At 46.5% G+C, this 17,694-nt stretch overlaps 1 non-coding gene across 1 annotated transcript; it reads right to left on the bottom strand.

The window, feature by feature from the left end:
- Positions 1–12,834: 12,834 nt before the first annotated feature.
- LOC120365105 (U5 spliceosomal RNA) lies at positions 12,835–12,951 on the bottom strand. The gene has a single exon (XR_005580124.1). It is a non-coding gene; the product is annotated as a U5 spliceosomal RNA (small nuclear RNA).
- Between the last annotated feature and the right edge of the window lie 4,743 nt (positions 12,952–17,694).

The following is a 17,694-nucleotide window of genomic DNA, read 5'->3' as shown; positions in this document are numbered from 1 at the left end:
TCAGCGCCCCCATTAGGTGCATGATCTGTGTGGCTAGCCTTTCTCTCAGGCTCGCTCAGGTCACTTTAGCATCCTCACAGAGTCTGCACAACCGTAGAATACAGCCAAGAAAGGCCCAACATGCTATCTACATAAACCAAGGCTGTCAGGAGTTGATAGGCGCAATGACAAGCTCCCTAAGGTGGAATTCCAGGCTTTGCTGGGCCTGAGAAACATGAGAAGTCAGAGTTTGTAAAAGCCAACTTTGGCTCAACTTGAAATCGGATGTTACGCCTTTGAAGATTGGGTTTGGGAGCAAAGGGGGAACGGGATTAGAATAAGGGAGGGTAGGTGGGGCGAGACTCCGTCTTTTTTTTATTTTTATTTTATTTATTTATATATTTATTTTTTTGAGACGGAGTTTCGCCCTTATTACCCAGGCTGGAGTGCAATGGCGCGATCTCGGCTCACCGCAACCTCCGCCTCCTGGGGTCAGGCAATTCTCCTGCCTCAGCCTCCTGAGTAGCTGGGATTACAGGCACGCACCACCATGCCCAGCTAATTTTTTGTATTTTTGGTAGAGACGGGGTTTCACCATGTTGACCAGGATGGTCTCGATCTCTCGACCTCGTGATCCACCCGCCTCGGCCTCCCAAAGTGCTGGGATTACAGGCTTGAGCCACCGCGCCCGGCCGTCTTTTTTTTTTTTAAAAAAAAGGAGGGGGTGTCAGGCACGGTGGCTCACGCCTGTAATCCCAGCACTTTGGGAGTCCAAGGCGGGTGGATCACGAGGTCAGGAGATGGAGATCATCCTGGCCAACATGGGGAAACCTTGTCTCTACTAAAAATTTTAAAAAAAGCCGGGCGCGGTGGCTCAAGCCTGTAATCCCAGCACTTTGGGAGGCCGAGGCGGGTGGATCACGAGGTCGAGAGATCGAGACCATCCTGGTCAACATGGTGAAACCCCGTCTCTACTAAAAGTGCAAAAAATTAGCTGGGCATGGTGGCACGTGCCTGTAATCCCAGCTACTCAGGAGGCTGAGGCAGGAGAATTGCCTGAGCCCAGGAGGCGGAGGTTGCGGTGAGCCGAGATCGTGCCATTGCACTCCAGCCTGGGTAACAAGGGCGAAACTCCGTCTCAAAAAAAAAAAAAAAAAAAAAAAAAAAAAAAAAAAATTTAAAAAAATTTTAATTTAATTTAAATTAGCTGGGTGTGGTGGCATGCTCCCGCAGTCCTAGCTGCTCCGGAGGCTGAGGCAGAGGAATCGCTTGACCCTGGCGACAGAGCAAGACGCCTCAAAAAAAAAAAAAAAAAAAAAAGAATAAGGTAGAGTATAGGAGTAGGGTCTGGATTTTCTTTCTTTCTTTCTTTCTTTTTTCTTTCTTTCTTTCTTTTTTTTTTTTTTTTTTGAGACGGAGTTTCGCTCTTGTTACCCAGGCTGGAGTGCAATGGCGCGATCTCAGCTCACCGCAACCTCCGCCTCCTGGGTTCAGGCAATTCTCCTGTCTCAGCCTCCTGAGTAGTTGGGATGACAGGCATGCGCCACCATGCCCAGCTAATTTTTTGTATTTTTGGTAGAGACGGGGTTTCACCATGTTGACCAGGATGATCTCAATCTCTCGACCTCGTGATCCACCCGCCTCGGCCTCCCAAAGTGCTGGGATTACAGGCTTGAGCCACCGCCCCCGGCTCTTTCTTTCTTTCTTTCTCTTTTTTTTTTTTAAACAAAGATGGGGTTTCACCACGTTCGTCAGGCTGGTCTTGAACTTCCCACCTCAGGTGATCCGCCCGCCTTGGCCTCCAAAGTGCTTGGATTACAGGCGTAAGCCACACCACGCCCGACCGGGTCTGCGATTTTCAAGTAGAAACAAGCACTTGTGGCCAGGTGCGGTGGTTCATGCCTGTAATCTCAGCAGTTTGGGAGGCGGAGGCAGGCGGATCACCTGAGCTCGGGAGTTGAAGACCAGCCTTACCAACATGGAGAAACCCCGTCTCTACTAAAATATATATATATATATATATATATATACAAAATTAAAGAAAAAAGAAAAAATTAACCGTTTGTGATGGCATATACCTGTAATTCCAGCTATTTAGGAGGCTGAGGCAAGAGAATCGCTTGAACCCAGGATGCAGAGGTTACAGTGAGCCAAGAAATGCCATTGCACTCCAGTCTATGCAACAAGAGGGAAACTCCTTCTCGAAAAAGGAAAGAAAAGAAAAAAGCCGTTGCAAAATAAGAAGAGAGAAGTTTACTGAATGCAAGGATGTCACAATAGGGAATGGTTTTGATGAAGCTTGGCTTTCTCCTATTCCTCAATTCTCTGGTCCCTGACTCCTCTTAGGGCCGGGGGACCCCTATTGCCTTAATTATCCTGAAAGGATTCCGCAGCCCACCCAGCCCCGCCACCATCTCTGAAAATTATGGCCTTAGAAGCTCTCCAAGAAGAAATTCCAAACTTACCCAGGAATTTTTCTTTTTTTCTTATTTATTTATTTATTTATTTATTTTGAGATGGAGTCTTGCCCTGTCACTCAGGCTGTAGTGCAATAGCATGATCTCAGCTCAATGCAACAACCTCAGCCTCCCGGTTTCAAGCGACTCTCCTGCCTCAGCCTCCCGAATAGCCAGGATTACAGGCGTCCACCACCACGCCCAGCTAATTTTTGTGCTTTTAGTAGAGACGAGGTTTTGCCATGTTGGCAAGGCTGGTCTCAAACTCTTGACATCAGGTGATTCACCCGCCTCGGCCTCCAGAAGTGTTAGGATTATAGGTGTGAGCCACTGCACCCGGCCACTCAGGAATTTTTCTAATACAGTAGAATCAGAGAAACATGTAGTGCCTGTAGTACCAGTTACAACAGGGGCTGAGGCAGGAGGATGCTTGAGCCCAGGAGTTCGAGGCTGTAGTGAGCAGCGATGGTGCCTGTGAATAGCCACTGCATTCCAACCTGGATGACACAGTGAGACCCAGTCTATATATAAAAATAAAATAAAGCCAGGCGCGGTAGCTCAAGCCTGTAATCCCAGCACTTTGGGAGGCCGAGGCGGGTGGATCACGAGGTCAAGAGATCGAGACCATCCTGGTCAACATGGTGAAACCCCGTCTCTACTAAAAATACAAAAAGTTAGCTGGGCATGGTGGTGCGTGCCTATAATCACAGCTACTCAGGAGGCTGAGGCAGGAGAATTGCCTGAACCCAGGAGGCGGAGGTTGCAGTGAGCCGAGATCGTGCCATTGCACTCCAGCCTGGGTAACAAGATCGAAACTCCGTCTCAAAAAATAAATAAATAAATAAATAAAAATAAAAAACAATACAATATGAATTATAGAGCTACTGTGTACTATGAAGGAAGGTGAGTTTCTGGTGGAATCCCAGATATTACGCCTTATATCTGGAAGAAATGAAGGCTTCTCCCTTTATTCCTGAAGGAGAGTTGTTCAAACATTTGCTATGCCTGGCATCACAGTCAGTGGGTTGTCCTTGGCTTGGCAGCTTAATGACAATACTAACATTTACTCACCACCTATTATGTGCCAGACATGGTGCTAAATCTCTAAATACATTATTTTCAGGGTCACACTTATAATCCCAGCACTTTGGGAGGCTGACCCAGGCAGATCACCTGAGGTCAGGAGCAAAACTCCATCTAAAAAAAAAAAAATTAGCCAGGTGTGGTGGTGGGTGCCTGTAGTTCCAGCTACTCAAGAGGCTGAGGCAGGTGAATCACTTGAACCTGGAAGGCGGAGGTTGCAGTGAGCCAAGATCGCACCACTGCCCTCCAGCCTGGGCAACAGAGTGAGGTTCTGTCTCAAAAAAAAAAAAAAAAAAAAAAAAAAAAAAAAAAAAAAAAAATCAGGCATGGTGGCTCACGCTTGTAATCCCAGCACTTTGGGAGGCCGAGGTGGGTAGATCACTTGAAATCAGGAGTTTAAGACCAGCCTGGCCAACATTGTGAAACCCTGTCTCTACTAAAAATACAAAAGTTAGCTAGATTTAAAAAAAAAATTAGCTAGATATGGTGAAGCATGCCTGTAATCTCATCTACTGGAGAGGCTGAGGCAGTAGAATCACTTGAACTCGGAAGGCAGAGGTTGCAGTGAGCCAAGATCGAGCCACTGCACTCCAGTGTGGGTGACACAGTGAGACTCCGCCTCCAAAAAAAAGAAAACAAAAGAAAAGAAAAAAGTGAAAATCAAAATGGGGTTATGTGAGGATTAAATGAAATAATATGTATGAAAATATATGTGAACTGTTAAATCCTCTGCTATTGTTATTTGTCATCTTAAAAATAACTGAACATCACTGAACACTGACTACAGACACTTGCTAGAACACCAAGCTAATTTTTTATTTTTATTTTTATTTTTTTTATTTTTTTTTTTTGAGACGGAGTTTCGCTCTTGTTACCCAGGCTGGAGTGCAATGGCGCGATCTCGGCTCACCGCAACCTCCGCCTCCTGGGTTCAGGCGATTCTCCTGCCTCAGCCTCCTGAGTAGCTGGGATTACAGGCACGTGCCACCATGCCCAGCTAATTTTTTGTATTTTTAGTAGAGACGGGGTTTCACCATGTTGACCAGGATGGTCTCGATCTCTTGACCTTATGATCCACCCGCCTCGGCCTCCCAAAGTGCTGGGATTACAGGCTTGAGCCACCGCGCCCGGCCTTTATTTTTTATTTTGTGTAGAGACAGGGTCTCACTATGTTCCTCAGGCTGGTCTTAAATCCCTGGCGTCAAGTCGTCCTCCTACCTCAGCCTCCCAAAAACTGGGATTACAGGCGTGAGCTACCATGCCTGGCCATTCACAGTGTTGTGCAATTGCCACATTTATCTAGTTCCAAAACATTTTTATCATTTCCAAATGAAATCTGGTACCCGAGGCTGGGCACGGTGGCTCAAGCCTGTAATCCCAGCACTTTGGGAGGCCGAGGCGGGTGGATCACGAGGTCAAGAGATTGAGACCATCCTGGTCAACATGGTGAAACCCCTTCTCTACTAAAAATACAAAAAATTAGCTGGGCATGGTGGCGCGTGCCTGTAATCCCAGCTACTCAGGAGGCTGAGGCAGGAGAATTGCCTGAACCTGAACCCAGGAGGCGGAGGTTGCGGTGAGCCAAGATCGCGCCATTGCACTCCAGCCTGGGTAACAAGAGTGAAACTCCGTCTCAAAAAAAAAAAAAAAAAAAAAAAACCTGGTACCCATAAAGCAGTCACTTACCTCCCATCTCCTCATCCTCCAGCTCTGGCAACCACCAATCTACTTTTGTCCCTATGGATATTTCAAATAAATGGAATCACAATATGTGGCCTTTTGTGTTTGGCTTATTTCACTTAGCATAATGTTTTCAAGGTTCATCTATTTTTCAGCATGTATTTGTAACAAATATTTTTCTTTTTCTTTTTTTTTTGAGACGGAGTTTCGCTCTTGTTGCCCAGGCTGGAGTGCAATGGCGCAATCTCGGCTCACCGCACCCTCCACCTCCTGGGTTCAGGCAATTCTCCTGCCTCAGCCTCCTGAGTAGCTGGGATTACAGGCACGCGCCACCACACCCAGCTAATTTTTTGTATTTTTAGTAGAGACGGGGTTTCACCATGTTGGCCAGGATGGTCTAGATCTCTCGACCTCGTGATCCACCCGCCTTGGCCTCCCAAAGTGCTGGGATTACAGGCTTGAGCCACAGCGCCCGGCCTTCTTTTTCTTTTATTTCTTTTTTTTTTTTTCAGATGGAGTGTCATTCTCTCACCCAGACTGGAGTGCACTGGTGCAATCTTGGCTCACTGCAACCTCTGCCTCCCAGGTTCAAGCAATTCTCCTGCCTCAGCCTCCTGAGCAGCTGAGACTATAGGCGTGTGCCACCATGCCCAACTAACCTTTTGTTTTTTTGGGTTTTTTTTAGAAAGAGTCTTGTTCTGTTGCCAGGCGCCAGGCTGGAGGGCAGTGGCACAATCTGGGCTCACTGCAACCTCTGCCTCCCGGGTTCAAGCAATTCTCCTGCCTCAGCCTCCTGGGTAGCTGGGACTACAGGCGCATGCCACCATGCCCAGCTAATTTTTTTTTTTTTTTTTTTTTTTTTTTTTGTATTTTTAGTAGAGATGGGGTTTCACCATGTTGGCCAGGATGGTCTCGATCTCTTGACCTCGTGATCCGCCCACCTCAGCCTCCCAAAGTGCTGGGATTACAGGCTTGAGCCACTGCACCCAGCCACCTTTTGTGCTTTTACTGATGGGTTTTTTTAGTATATTTAGAGATGGGTTTTACTTTTTTAGTATATTTAGAGATGGGTTTTCACCGTATTAGCCAGGATGGTCTTGATCTCCTGAACTCATGATCCACTCACTATGGCCTCCCAAAGTGCTAGGATTATAGGTATGAGCCACTGTGCCTGGCCAACAAATATTTTCTTTATTTCTTTCTTTGACCAGGCTGGTCTGGAACTCCTAACCTCATGTGATCCACCCACCTCAACTTTCCAAAATTCTGGGATTACAGGAGTGAGCCACCGCTCCCGGCCACAGATATTTTCAAGTATTGCGGGTATGTATGTAGAAGTGGAATTGCTGGGTTATATGGTAGCTATGTTTTTACTTCTTTTTTTTTTTTTTTTTTTTTGAGACAGTCTCACTCTGTTACTCAGGTTGGAGTGCAGTGGTGGGATCCTGGCTCACTGCAACTTCTGCCTCCAGGGTTCCAGTGATTTTCCTGCCTCAGCCTCCTGAGAACTGGCATTATAGGCGCACATCACCATTACTGTGGCTAATTTTTGTATTTTTTTTTTTTTTTTTGAGACGGAGTTTTGCTCTTGTTACCCAGGCTGGAGTGCAATGGTGCGATCTCGGCTCACCGCAACCTCCGCCTCCTGGGTTCAGGCAATTCTCCTGCCTCAGCCTCCTGAGTAGCTGGGATTACAGGCACGTGCCACCATGCCCAGTTAATTTTTTGTATTTTTAGTAGAGACGGGGTTTCACCATGTTGACCAGGATGGTCTCAATCTCTTGACCTCCTGATCTACCCGCCTCAGCCTCCCAAAGTGCTGGGATTAAAGGCTTGAGCCACTTCGCCCGGCAATTTTTGTATTTTTAACAGAGACAGGGTTTTACTATGTTGGCCAGGCTGGTCTGGAACTCCTGATCTCAGGTGATCCACCCACCTTGGCCTCCCAATGTTCTGGGATTACAGGTGTGAACCACCACTCCTGGCCTGTTTTACTTCTTTTCTGGGGTTTTGGTTTCTTGTTTTTGTTTTGTTTTGTTTTTGCTTTTTTTGTTTTTGTTTTCCAGGCTGGAGTGCAGTAGCAAGGACACGGCTCACTGCAGCCTCAACCTCATGGTCTCAAGCTAGCACACTTGGCTGATTTTTTTTTATTATTTATTTTTTGTAGTCAGGGCACAATGGCTCACACCTCTATCCTGGGGAACAGAGCAAAACTCCATCTCAAAAAAAAAAAAAAAAATTCGTAGAGATGGCCTCTTGTTTTGTTGTCTAGGATGATCTTGAAATTCTGGTTTCAAGCAATCCTCCCTCCTTGCCCTTCCAACCACTGGGAACACAGTGTGAGCCACTGCACCAGTCCCTGCGTTTAACTTCTTGAGGAACTGCCAAAATTATTTTCCACAGTGACTAGATCATTTTACATTCCCAACAACTACGTTTGAGGGTTCTGAGTTCTCCACATCCTCACCAATACATGGTATTTTCTGAGTTTTTTGGTTTTGTACTTTTTTCACAACCATCTTAATGGGTATGAAGTGGTGTCTCATGGTTTTGATTTGCGTTTCCCTAATGACTAATAATTTGAGCATCTTTTATATGCTTGTCTATTTGCATAATCTTTTTTTGAGAAATGTCTATTCAAGTCCTTTATTCATTTTTAAGTTGGATTGTTTGTTTCTGTTGTAGTGTTTTTGTTTTTGTTTTTGTTTTTTGTTTTTTGTTTTGTTTTGTTTTGTTTTTGAGACGGAGTTTCGCTCTTGTTACCCAGGCTGGAGTGCAATGGCACGATCTCGGCTCACCGCAACCTCCGCCTCCTGGGTTCAGGCAATTCTCCTGCCTCAGCCTCCTGAGTAGCTGGGATTACAGGCACGTGCCACCATGCCCAGCTAATTTTTTGTATTTTTAGTAGAGACAGGGTTTCACCATGTTGACCAGGATGGTCTCGATCTCTCGACCTTGTGATCCACCCGCCTCGGCCTCCCAAAGTGCTGGGATTACAAGCTTGAGCCACCGCGCCCGGCCTGTTTTTGTTTTTTAAGATGGAGTTTCACCATATTGGTCAGGCTGGTCTTGAACTACCAACCTCAGGTGATCTGCCCGCCTTGGCCTCCAAAGTGCTTGGATTACAGGCGTGAGCCACTACACCGGCCTCTGTTGTAGTTTTAAGAGTTCTTTTTTGGCCAGGCGCGGTGGCTCACGCCTGTAATCCTAACACTTTGGGAGGCCGAGGTGGGTGGATTACCTGAGGTCAGGAGTTCAAGACCAGCCTGGCCATCATGGTGAAACCCATCTTTAAAAAAAAAAAAAAAGGCCGGGCGCGGTGGCTCAAGCCTGTAATCCCAGCACTTTGGGAGGCCCAGGCGGGTGGATCACGAGGTCAAGAGATCGAGACCATCCTGGTCAACACGGTGAAACCCCATCTCTACTAAAAATACAAAAAATTAGCTGGGCATGGTGGCGCGTGCCTGTAATCCCAGCTACTCAGGAGGCTGAGGCAGGAGAATTGCCTGAACCCAGGAGGCGGAGGTTGCGGTGAGCCGAGATCGCGTCATTGCACTCCAGCCTGGGTAACAAGAACAAAACTCTGTCTCAAAAAAAAAAAAGAGTTCTTTCTGGGGGTAGGGGAGTATAAATAAATAAATAAGAAAAAAAAAAAGAGTTCTTCATATATTCTGACACCAGAATCTTATCAGGTACATAAATTGCAATTATTTTCTTTTATTCTGCAGGTTTGTGGAAGCAACTTTTTTTTTTTTTTCTTTTGAGACGGAGTTTCGCTCTTGTTACCCAGGCTGGAGTGCAATGGCGCGATCTCAGCTCACCGCAACCTCCGCCTCCTGGGTTCAGACAATTCTCCTGCCTCAGCCTCCTGAGTAGCTGGGATTACAGGCACGCGCCACCATGCCCAGCTAATTTTTTGTATTTTTAGTAGAGACGGGGTTTCACCACGTTGACCAGGATGGTCTCGATCTCTTGACCTCGTGATCCACCCGCCTCGGCCTCCCAAAGTGCTGGGATTGCAGGCGTGAGCCACTGCACCCGGCCTGGAAGCAATTTTTAAATGATTAATTTGACAGCTGTGTATTTTGAAAGGATTTGAAGAGACAGCAGAAAGACCAACTAGGATTCCACTGCAGATCTGCAGTTTACAACAGACACAAAACAGTAACAGTTAGAAAATGTCCCCCAAACGATTGTGCACCCCAAGTGAAATTAGGAAAGTCAGCTGAGTGTGGTGGTATGCACTGCAGTCCCAGCTACCTGGGAGGCTGAAACAGGAGGATCACTTGAGCCCGGGAGTTAGAGGCTGCAGTGAGCCATGATCATGACACTGCACTATAGCCTGGGCAACAGAGTGATGTCCTGTCTCAAAAAACCCAAAAAAACAAAATTAGGAAAAGTCAAAGTATAATAGATGAGATCAGCCATTTGTAGAAGTAGCAAATGATCTGGTGTAGTTTCAGGAAAGCATAATTCTATCAACATATCTAAAGTTCTAGCAAACTAATCACTCATAGTAAAATGGCTAGAGGCCTAACACAATCAAATTCTAACCCAATCAATTACAATAAAATGGCTGAAGGGAATATAAACAGAATTAATTATATTAACTCAGCTAGAGCTGAAACCCAATCAACTGGATTATACCTTGTCTTGATAGAAGGGGAGTAAGGAGGCCCTAAACTTTGGGAGGCCAAGGCGGGCAGATCACAAGGTCAGGAGTTCGAGACCAGCCTGGCCAACATAGTGAAACCCCATCTCTACTAAAAATGCATAATAAATTAGCCGGGTGTGGTGGCGGACACCCGTAGTCCCAGCTCCTTCAGAGGCTGAGGCAGGAACATCGCTTGAAGCTAGGAGGCAGAAGTTGCAGTGAGCTAAGATTGCGCCATTGTACCCCAGCCTGGGCAACACAGCAAGACTCTTGTCTCAAAAACAAAAAAGATAAAGAAGGGGGAGTTAGGAAACAGTCTGCAAAGAATTCCCTCCCCCTAGATTGTCAGTATTTCTCCAACGACATTTAGGAAAGATTACCCATTTGTCCAACATGAAAGAATATCATTTCCGGCCGGGTGCGGTGGCTCAAGCCTGTAATCCCAGCACTTTGGGAGGCCGAGGCGGGTGGATCACGAGGTCAACAGATCGAGACCATGCTGGTCAACATGGTGAAACCCGTCACTACTAAAAATACAAAAAATTAGCTGGGCATGGTGGCGCGTGCCTGTAATCCCAGCTACTCAGGAGGCTGAGGCAGGAGAATTGCTTGAACCCAGGAGGCAGAGGTTGCGGTGAGCTGAGATTGCATCATTGCACTCCAGCCTGGGTAACAAGAGCGAAACTCCGTCTCAAAAAAAAAAAAAAAAAAAAAAAAGAATATCATTTCTGTATAAAGGAGATGTATGCTGTTCTATTAGTCATTAAAATTATCCAACTAGGCCAGACACAGTGGCTCACGCCTGTAATCCCAGCACTTTGGGAGGCCAAGGCAGGTGGATCATCAGAGGTCAGGAGTTCGAGACCAGCCTGGCCAACATGGTGAAACCTCATCTCTACTAAAAATACAAAAATTAGCCAGGTGTGGTGGTAGGCGCCTGTAATCCCAGCTATTTGGAAGGCTGAGGCAGAAGAATCGCTTGAACCCTAGAGGCAGAGGTTGTAGTGAATAGAAATGGCACCGCTGCACTCCAGCCTGGGCAACAGTGAAACTTTGTCTCAAAAAAATAAAAGTAATTAATTCCACTTTTTCACTAAGCAAGCTTTTAATGATTAATTTGTCTTCCAAAGGACTCAACTGTTTTGATTAGCCAATAAGATTGTGTAGGCCACTGGAAGTTTTCTTTTTTTTCTTTTTTTGAGACGGAGTCTCACTCTATCACCCACGATGAAGTGCAGTGGCACATTCTAGGCTCACTGCAGCTTCTGCTTCTCAGGTTCAAGCAATTCTCCTGCCTCAGTCTCCCGACTAGCTGGGACTACAGGCACCAGCCACCACACCCAGCTAATTTTTGTGTTTTTAGTAGAGCCAGGGTTTCACTGTGTTAGTTAGGATGGTCTCGATCTCCTGACCTCGTGATTTGACCTCCCAAAGTGCTGGGATTACAGATGTGAGTCACCGCACCCAACTGCTTTCTTCTTTTTTTTTTTTTTTAGTAACAAAATTTAAAAGTGGTACAGAGAGGTTAAGTTCTTCCTTCTTTACTTTTTTTTTTTTTTTTTTTTTTTGAGACGGAGTTTCGCTCTTGTTACCCAGGCTGGAGTGCAATGGCACGATCTCGGCTCACCGCAACCTCCGCCTCCTGGGTTCAGGCAATTCTCCTGCCTCAGCCTCCTGAGTAGCTGGGATTACAGGCACGTGCCACCATGCCCAGCTAATTTTTTTGTATTTTTAGTGGAGACGGGGTTTCACCATGTTGACCAGGATGGTCTCGATCTCTTGACCTCGTGATCCACCTGCCTCGGCCTCCCAAAGTGCTGGGATTACAAGCTTGAGCCACGGCACCCGGCCCTTCCTTCTTTTCTTAATTCCTTTCTTTCTTCAAGGGATTCTCCTGCTTCAGCCTCCTGAGTAGCTGGGGTTATAGGATGCACCACCACGCCTGGTTAATTTTGTATTTTTAGTAGAGATGGGGTTTCTTCATGTTGGTCAGGCTAGGCTCAAACTCATGACCTCAGGTGATCTGCCCGCCTTGGCATCCCAAAGTGTTGGGATTACAGACATGAGCCACCACACCCGGCCTTCTTTCTTTCTTACTTTCTTCCTTCTTTCTTGAGACAGAGTCTCTTGTTCTCTGTCACCCAGACTGGAGTGCAGTTGTGCGATCACAGGTCACTGCAACCTCAGCCTCCCAGATTCAAGTTATTTTCAACTTGAAAATAGATAGATAAATATTTCCTAAGTAGCTAGGACTACAGGTGTGCACCAGCACACCTGGCTAATTTTTGTATTTTTAGTAGAGACGGGGTTTTACTGTGTTATCCAGGCTGGTCTCAAACCCCTGGCCTCAAGTGATCTGCCTGCTTTGGCCTCCCAAAGTGCTGGGATTACAGGCATGAGCCACCATGCCCGCAGGCCACTGGAAGTTTTATTTAGAAATATGTAAATCAACCATGTTGCTTATATACTATAGTCTTCTAAGGTTCCTCAGCATAAGTGAGTTCTCCCAAGATGAATTAATTAAACAAAATTGACATGGGCATTCAAGCCGAACCTTTTTTTTTTTTTTTTTTGAGACGGAGTTTCGCTCTTGTTACCCAGGCTGGAGTGCAATGGGGTGATCTCGGCTCACCGCAACCTCCGCCTCCTGAGTTCAGGCAATTCTCCTGCCTCAGCCTCCCAAGCAGCTGGGACTACAGGCACGCGCCACCATGCCCAACTAATTTTTGTATTTTTAGTAGAGACGGGGTTTCACCATGTTGACCAGGATGGTATTGATCTCTTGACCTCGTGATCCACCCGCCTCGGCCTCCCAAAATGCTGGGATTACAGGCGTGAGCCACCACGCCTGGCCATAATTGATATATTTTTTACTTGGCTAATTGTTCTGGCCTAAAATGATTCTCCTCCCTTAGCTTCCCAAAGTGTTGGGATTGCAGGCCTGAGCCACCACACCTGGCCTTTTATTTATTTTTTTTCATGAGCCCTGCCTAAGCAGGACGTCAAAAAATTCAGTTATAAACTCATAATTGTTCCTCTCCAGTGAAATCTTTAGTGAGAGGCAAAAGAGTTATTCATTATGAAGAGAAACTAGAGCATCACACCTGGCCTTTTTTTTTTTTTTTAATTTTTATTTTTTTTGAGACAGTTTCACTTTTGTTACCCACGCTGGAGTGCAATGGCACGATCTCGGCTCACCGCAACCTCCGCCTCCTGGGTTCAGGCAATTCTCCTGCCTCAGCCTCCTGAGTAGCTGGGATTACAGGCACGCACCACCATGCCCAGCTGATTTTTTCGTATTTTTAGTAGAGACGGGGTTTCACCATGTTGACCGGGATGGTCTCGATCTGTTGACCTCGTGATCCACCCGCCTCGGCCTCCCAAAGTGCTGGGATTACAGGCTTGAGCCACTGCGCCCGGCCTACCTGGCCATTTAAAAATAATTTCAGGGGGTAGGGAGTTGGGGAGAGATAGCATGGGGAGAAACACCAGATATAGGTAAAGGGGAGGAAGACAGCAAATCACACTGCCATGTGTGTACTTATGCAACAATCTTGCATGTTCTTCACATGTACCCCAAAACCTAAAATGCAATTTTAAAAAATATATTTAAAACAATAAAAATAAATAAAAAATAATAATTTCAGGCCAGGCGTGGTGGCTCACACCTGTAATCCAAGCACTTTGGAGCCCAAGGTGGGCGGATCACCTGAGGTCGGGAGTTAAAGACCAGCTTGACCAACATGGTGAAACCCTTTATAAAAACTCTTTATTTAAAAAAAAAAAAAAAGAAAAATGGCCGGGCGCGGTGGCTCACGCCTATAATGCCAGCACTTTGGGAGGCCAAGGTGGGTGGATCACCAGGTCAAGAGATCGAGACCATCCTGGTCAACATGGTGAAACCCTGTCTCTACAAAAAAAAAAAAAAAAAAAAAGAAAAGAAAAGAAAAAGAATTTCAAATTTAATTTAATTTAATTTTTTTTTTTTTTTTTTTTTTTTGAGACGGAGTTTCGCTCTTGTTACCCAGGCTGGAGTGCAATGGCACGATCTCGGCTCACCGCAACCTCCGCCTCCTGGGTTCAGGCAATTCTCCTGCCTCAGCCTCCTGAGTAGCTGGGATTACAGGCACGTGCCACCATACCCAGCTAATGTTTTGTATTTTTAGTAGAGACAGGGTTTCACCATGTTGACCAGGATGGTCTCGATCTCTCAACCTCGTGATCCACCCACCTCGGCCTCCCAAAGTGCTGGGATTACAGGCTTGAGCCACCGCGCCCGGCCTTAATTTTTTTTTTTTTTTTTAGACAGATTCTCTGTCGCCCAGTCTGGAGTGCAGTGGCATGATCACAGCTTACTACATCCTTGACTTCCTAGGTTCAAACAATCCTCCCACCACAGCCTTCTGAGTAGCTAAAACTACAGGTGCATGCAGCCATGCCTAGAAACTCCTGAGCTCAAGAGATCCTCCTGCCTTAACCTCTCAAAGTTCTGGGATTACAGTCATGAGCCGCCCCACCTGGCCTCAACTTTTATGTTAAATTCAGAGGGTACACGTGCAGGTTTGTTATATGGGTATATTGGATGACACTAAAGTTTGGGGTATGAATGATCCTGTCACTCAGGTAATGAGCATAGTACCCAACAGGTAGTTTTTCAGCCCTTCCCGTCATCAGTAGTCCTCAGTGTCTATTGTTCCCATCTTCAGAGCCAAGGTCTGAGTGCAGGCTTTTCTGGCTCTGAAACTCATGCTCTTAGCCATCCTACTATGGTGCCTGAAACAAATTTTGTTCAATTCTGTTTTCACCATCACTATTGTAGAATGATATAATAAGGCCGGGCGCGGTGGCTCAAGCCTGTAATCCCAGCACTTTGGGAGGCCGAGGCGGGTGGATCACGAGGTCGAGAGATCGAGACCATCCTGGTCAACATGGTGAAACCCCGTCTCTACTAAAAATACAAAAAAAATAGCTGGGCGTGGTGGCGCGTTCCTGTAATCCCAGCTACTCAGGAGGCTGAGGCAGGAGAATTGCCTGAACCCAGGAGGCGGAGGTTGCGGTGAGCCGAGATCTCGCCATTGCACTCCAGCCTGGGTAACAAGAGCGAAACTCCGTCTCAAAAAAAAAAAAAAAAAAAAAAAAAAAAAAAAAAAAAAGAATGATATAATAAAACACAAAATCATGTGATCCACATAGAAAAATATTTAAATGAAGTTATTAATTCTCTGATACATGTAATTGCAAAATAAGTTAGAAAAGAGGAATATGGCCAGGTACAGTGGCTCACGCCTGTAATCCTAGAACTTCGGGAAGCTGAGCCAAGCAGATCACCAGAGGTCGGGAGTTCGAGACTAGCCTAGCCAACATGGAGAAACCCCATCTCTACTAAAAATACAAAATTAGCCGGGCATGGTAGCAGGATCCTGTAATCCCAGCTACTCGGGAGCTGAGGCAAGAGAATCGCTTGAATCCGGGAGGTGGAGGTTGCAGTGAGCTGAGGTCACGCCATTGCACTCCAGCCTGGGAGACAAGAGAGAAATGCTGTCTGGAAAAAAAAAAAAAAAAAAAAGAAGAGAACCAACATCAGGGTATTTCCTGTATAAGCACTGCATGTGCATTGCTTCATCTGATCCCTTACACAGCCTGTGATGGAAGCTCTGTTCTCCCTAACTACCAAGGGTAAACTGAGGTTCAAGGAGGTTAGATAATTTGCCCAAGTCCACACTGCTAGATGCTGAGCTGAGACTCAAACCCAGATCTCTCATCTACTCCATACTGCCTTAGATTGGTAGGAAGGGCCAAGGAAGGCATTCCACGTAGAGGGGAGCAGCCAGAGCAAAGACATAGGCCTGAAATGAGAAGGATGCCTGTGAAGTTAGTAAATGGCCAGGCATCTGGCCTTCCATCCTCTGAGGAGGAGCAGAGGGTGGGACTTCCTAGGCAGCTCCACTCACTACAGGGTTGCAACAGTGTGGGGTGGGGCAGAGGTTCTGGGGTTCCTGGAAGGTGACTGAAGTCCATAAGCTTGGCACTGAGCCCAAGGCGTGGCTGGAACTAGCCCCGCCCCCTAGTGCTGGGATGGGAGAGCCATGGCCTGCAGGCTAGTTCCTGGAAGTCTAGCCACCGCCCCTCCCCACTAACGCTGGTGCAGCCTAGCCCTGGCTCTCCTCCAGAATCAGGCTCTTTACTGGCTTCAGTTGGTCCCAAGCATCTCTCTACCAGAGTCTGGCCTCCAGATAGGGCATTAGGGCATTCTCAGTTCCTCAAGCCCTTGGGTCACTCTGGCCTCCAGGTATCTAAGCTTTCATCTATAAGAAACACACTCAGCTGGGCTCGGTGGCTCATACCTGTAATCCTAGCACTTTGGGAGGCCAAGGTGGGTGGATCACCTGAGGTCAGGAGTTCATAGACCAGCCTGACCAAAATGGTGAAACCCCATCTTAAAAAGAAAAAAAAAAAATTTTTTTTAAGAAAAAGAAAGAAATAGACTCATTTTTGTATTGATCCTTTTTTTTTCTTTTTTTTTTTTTTTTTATGAGACTGAGTCTTGCCCTGTTACCCAGGCTGGAATGCAATGGCACGATCCCGGCTCACTGCAACCTCTGTCTCCCGGGTTCAAGTGATTCTCCTGCTTCCCAAGTAGCTGGAATTACAGGTACCATGCCTGGCTCATTTTTTAGTAGAGACCGGGTTTCACCATATTAGCCAAGCTGGTCTCGAATGCCTGACCTCGTGATCCACCTGCCTTGGCCTCCCAAAGGGCTGGGATTACAGGCATGAGCCACTGTGCTTGGCCATATTTATCCCATTTTATCTTCCTAACAACTTCACTAAGTGAGCATTCTCATCATTGTCTCCATTTTTCAGGTGAGGAAATAAAGCTCAGAAAGGTTGGGTTGGCCAGGCGAGGCCAGGCAATCACGCCTGTAATCCCTACACTTTGGGAGGCTGAGATGTGTGCATCACCTGAATTCAGGAGTTCGAAAGCAGCTTGGCCAACATGATGAAACCCTGTCTCCAAGAAAAATAGAAAAAATTAGCTGGGTGTGGTGGTGCGTGCCTGTAATCCTAGCTACTCAGGAGGTTGAGGCAGGAGAATTGCTTGAACCTGGGAGGTGGCGGTTGCAATGAGCCGAAATTGTGCCACTGTACACCAGCCATGGCAACAAGAGCAAAACCCAATCTTAAAAAAAAAAAAAAAAAAAGGTTGTGTTACCCAAGGCTACATAGCCAGTAAATGCCCAGACCCAAGCCCGTTTTTTGTTTTTTTTTGTTTTTTTTTTAGAAATGGGGTCTTGCTTTGTCACCTAGGCTAGAGTACAGTGGTTAGAATATAGCTCTTTGTAACCTCAAACTCCTGGGCTCAAGTGATCCTCCCGCTTTAGCCGCACAAGTAGCTGGGAACTGGCACTACAGGTTCAAGCCATCACTAGACACCAAGCCCAAGCCTTTTTTTTTTGAGACTCACTCTGTTGCCCAGTGGCACAACCTCCACCTCCTGTATTCAAGTGGTTCTCCTGCCTCAGCCTCACAAGTAGCTGGGACCATAGGCGTGTGGGACCACAAGCGTGTGCCACCACACCCAGCCACCTATTTTTTTTTTTTTTTTTTTTTTTTTTGAGACGGAGTTTCGCTCTTGTTACCCAGGCTGGAGTGCAATGGCGCGATCTCGGCTCACCGCAACCTCCGCCTCCTGGGTTCAGGCAATTCTCCTGCCTCAGCCTCCTGAGTAGCTGGGATTACAGGCACGCACCACCGTGCCCAGCTATTTTTTTTTGTATTTTTAGTAGAGATGGGGTTTCACCATGTTGACCAAGATGGTCTCGATCTCTTGACCTTGTGATC

The sequence above is a fragment of the Saimiri boliviensis genome, chromosome 7, assembly GCF_048565385.1.
Source record: "Saimiri boliviensis isolate mSaiBol1 chromosome 7, mSaiBol1.pri, whole genome shotgun sequence".
In the NCBI taxonomy this organism is placed as follows: domain Eukaryota; kingdom Metazoa; phylum Chordata; class Mammalia; order Primates; family Cebidae; genus Saimiri; species Saimiri boliviensis.
This window is presented reverse-complemented; position numbering and strand designations above follow the sequence as displayed.